Source organism: Nicotiana tabacum, chromosome 8, assembly GCF_000715075.1.
Source record: "Nicotiana tabacum cultivar K326 chromosome 8, ASM71507v2, whole genome shotgun sequence".
Classification (NCBI taxonomy): Eukaryota; Viridiplantae; Streptophyta; class Magnoliopsida; order Solanales; family Solanaceae; genus Nicotiana; species Nicotiana tabacum.
Window position 1 is genome coordinate 27,869,557 of NC_134087.1, and position 4,364 is coordinate 27,873,920.

A 4,364-nucleotide genomic window follows, 5' to 3' on the forward strand; every position below is an offset into this window, starting at 1 on the left:
CTTTTCCGGAACACATCTCCGGATCACACCATCATTACAAATCTTGAAAAGATATGGTTCTTTCCAATAATAATCCAAGTTGTCTCATTTAAGCTTCTTCCTTTGGTTAGAAGAGATCTCACTCGGGGTAATGCTGGTCACAAGAAAGTTAGCCACATCGGCGAACCAAGGCATACTATTCAAAGACACAAATAGGAGTTGTTCATCCCGAAATGAATCATTAATTTCAAGGCCATCATGGGGCCTCCCCTCCCCTTCCAAGCAGGACAAGTGGTCTGCCACTTGATTTTAACTCCCTTTTCGATCAATAATTTCAAGGTAAAACTCTTGAATCAGAAGAACACATCTCATCAACCTAGCCTTAGAGTTTGTCATCAAGTAACGGAGTACTGCGCGATCGGTATGCACAATCACTTTGGTACCCATGAGATATAGCCTGAACTTTTCCATGACGAAGACAATGGATAATAACTCTTTCTCGGTCACCGTATAATTGACTTGGGAGTCATTTATCGTTTTGCTTGGATAATAGACCGGGTGAAACATCTTGTTGATAATTTGCCACAAGACCGCTCCTAGCGCAATGTCACTAGCATTGTACATGAGCTCAATTTGTAAGCTCCAATTGGGTGCGGTACTGATGAGAGTGGTAGTCATCTATACTTGAGTAGCTCAAAAGCTTTTATGCAATCATCATTGAACACAAACTTTGTATCTTTTTCCAACAACTTACATAAGGAATTCACCACCTTTGAGAAATCCTTGATGAACCTAGAACCTCGCATGCCCTAGAAAGCTCCACACTCCTTTGACGAAAGTAGGAGGAGGGAGTTTTGAAATCACTTCAATCTTCGCCTTGTCCACTTCAATACCGTTCTTTTAGATCATATGTCTGAGGATAATGCCCTCCTCGGTCATAAAGTGGTACTTTTCCCAATTAAGGACTAGGTTGGTCTCTTCACATCGGGCCAACACTATGTCAAGATTATCCAAGAATTCTTCAAAGGAGTCACCCACAACACTAAAATCATCCATGAACACTTTGAGGAAGTCCTTCACCATATCCATAAATATTGCCATCATACACCGCTGAAAGGTAGCCGATGCATTACACAAACCAAACGGCATCTGTAAGAATGCAAAAGTGCCATACAGACATATGAAGGTGGTTTTCTCTTGGTATTTCGGTGCAATCATAAGCTGGTTGTATCCTGAGTACCCATACAAAAAGCAATAATAGGCACGTCCAGCAAATCAATCCAACATTTGATCAAGAAAAGGTAATGGAAAATGGTCTTTGCGGGTCACTTTGTTTAGCTTTCGGTAATCCATGCATACCCTCCATCCGGTGATAGTCCTAGTGGGGATCAACTCATTTTTCTCATTTGTGACATAGTCATACCCCCTTCTTCGGCACACATTGTACTGGTGAAGTCCATGAACTATCCAAAATAGGTTACACAACCCCTATATCTAGCCACTTGATAATTTCCTTCTTGACGACCTCTTGCATGGCCTCATTCAACCTCCTTTGATGTTCCACGGAGGGTTTGGCATCATCCTCTAGTATAACTTTGTGCATGCAAAAGGCGGGGCTTATACCCCGAATGTCAGCCAAAGTCCATCCTCAGTCACATCATGGTTCAACAACATAGCTTCCAAAGGGTCCTCCACATTAATCACATCACTAGTGTCTTCAATAATGACCTTGGTCACAAGATCCGCAAATTAACATACTTCGTTGCTATTGGGCTGCCTCATTGACTTGTAGACATGGAACACAACTTTTTCATCATCCACCGGGAAGTTGAGCTCCTCTGCTTCCACATCAACTAAAGCCTTATCTATAGCTAGGAAAGGTCTCCCCAACATGATCGGCACCTCATAGTCAACCTTGAAGTCAAGTATCACAAAATCCGCGGGAAGTATGAACTTGTCGACCTGAACTAGCACATCATCTATTATCCCCAATGGCCTCTTCATTGTCCTATCGTCCATTGGCAACCTTATGGATGTGGGACTTGTTTTCCCAATCCCCAATGTCTTGAATACAGAGTATGGCATCAAGTTAATGATTGCCCCCAAATCACACAAAGCTTTGGCAAAATCGGCACTACCAATAGTGCACGGGATTGTAAAAGCACCGGGGTCTTCTAGATTTGGGGCCATGGAATGTACAATGTCACTCACTTGATGCGTCATCTTGATCATTTTACAATTCATGGATCTATTCTTTATTACCAAGTCTTTCATAAACTTGGCATACCCCGACATTTGTTCAAGAGTTTCCACCAAAGGCACATTTATGGACAAACGTTTCATTATATCAATAAATTTCTTGAACTAGTTCTCATTGTTTTGTTTTGCAAACCTTTGAGGGTATGGTGGAGGAGGCCTTGGAAAAGGAGCCTTGGCTTTGGGCACTTACGTTTCCGGTATGTCTATCACGTGTTCCCCAGACGGGTTCACATCATTTTGTGTCTCCTCCACGTTGTCATCAATGTCAATTCTCACTTCTTCATTCACATTCTCATCACTCACTTGCACATCATTGCTTTTCTCATCATCATTTTGAACCAACACATCATCACTCACAACCTTTCTTGCATTAGAGTTACTAGCAACTCCACCTCTACCACTTCTTGTGGTCACTGCCATAGCATGGCCCATATTGTTTCCTCCCTACGGGTTTACTACCGTGTCACTAGGTAGTGCCCCCTTAGGGCGAGTATTCAAAGCTTGAGAAATTTTGCCAAGTTGGACCTCCAAGGTGCGGATAGAAGTATTATGGGACGCTAATTGGGCATCAAAGTCGGCATTTTTCTTCATCATTTGCTCAAACATTGTCTCAATCCGTCCCATCTCATTGTTGGACGAGCTAGGACCTTGTGATGGCTATGGAGGTAGGTTGTTGAAACATCGGAGGCCTTTGAAGCCCGGGCCCCAATTCCCTTGATTATTATTATTCCAACCCCCTTTGTTGTTATTGCCTCCCCAATTGCTATTGTTATTGCCACCCCAGTTATCTTGGTTTCCTTGGTTGCCCCAATTTTGATTGTTGTTCCCCCAGTTGCTTTGATTGTTATTGTTGCCACTATTTCAATTTCCTTGTTGATTTTGATTTACCCAATTTCCTTGAGATCTCCACTGTTGCTGATTCGGAGTATTACCCCATTGTCCTTGATAGTTGTTCATATACTGAACCTCTTCACTTTGTATAATGACCCCGATTCGCCCTCCGTGAACCATCGTGACTGCACCTAGTCTCTACGACTAGGTAAGCCTAAAATGAAGAAGATAAACCAAACTTGCGGAAAGAAAGAAAAACAATTTTAAACAGAAATAGTGTAATAAAATAGCATTTGAAAGTGCCAATTGGCATACACAGTACCAACTCTCACAAAGTAATACAGTTTTCCCAAAATGCAGAAACTCATGAATCACAAGCTACGAATATAATAAAAATGCTCTAACTCTGGAATGTCTACATCAACAGAAGAAAATAGAAGGGATATCACTACAAGATAGAATGGAAAGGGACTCCTCGATCTACGGATGCAGCAGATATACCTCAAAGTCTCTAGAGCAGTCGCCTCGCCTCAAGGGTGATAAGACTGAGTCAAATTACTTGGATCTGCACCTGAAAAACATGCGCAGAAAGGGCATGAGTACACCACAGCGGTACTCAGTAAGTTCCAAGCCTAACCTCGGTCTGGTAGTGACAAGGAAGATTAGGGCCCTACTGAGATAAAATAAAAAATATAAGGTATGTCAGTATAAGATAAACAGTACAGTTGAAAACTAACAATAAGAATTTTTACAGGAAAACAAGGAATTCAATAACTGAAACAGAGGCAAAAACAATCACAAGGAAATAACCGAGGATCTCTCAGTATCCCGAGGATCTCTTAGTACCCTCAATATATGCTAGGGATCTCTTGGTATCCCGAGGATATCTCGGTATCCTCAATCTCTTGGCATCCCGAGGATCTCTTGGTATCTTCAATATAAGTGCTAGGGATCTCTCGGCATCCCGATGATCTCTTGGTATCCTCAATATCCGTGCTAGGGGATCTCCCGGTATCCCGCACCTTAGCTCAAATTATAAATACGTGTAGGGAATCTGCCAGGATGCCGTCCAGTAGTCCCAAAGTAAAACACGCAGCAACAACACAAGGAATACTCATTTAAGCTCAATCTCGTACCAAGTAAACAGGTAATTCTAACCTAACATGCTTCATGTAATACAATTAAGGCAGGTTAAGCAAGTAAGCAATTAAGTCAATTAAACATGCTTTTATAGGCTAACAACAAGCTTAAATTGCAAGTAGTATAAGACAGGAAAAAGGAACACAATTAAAATT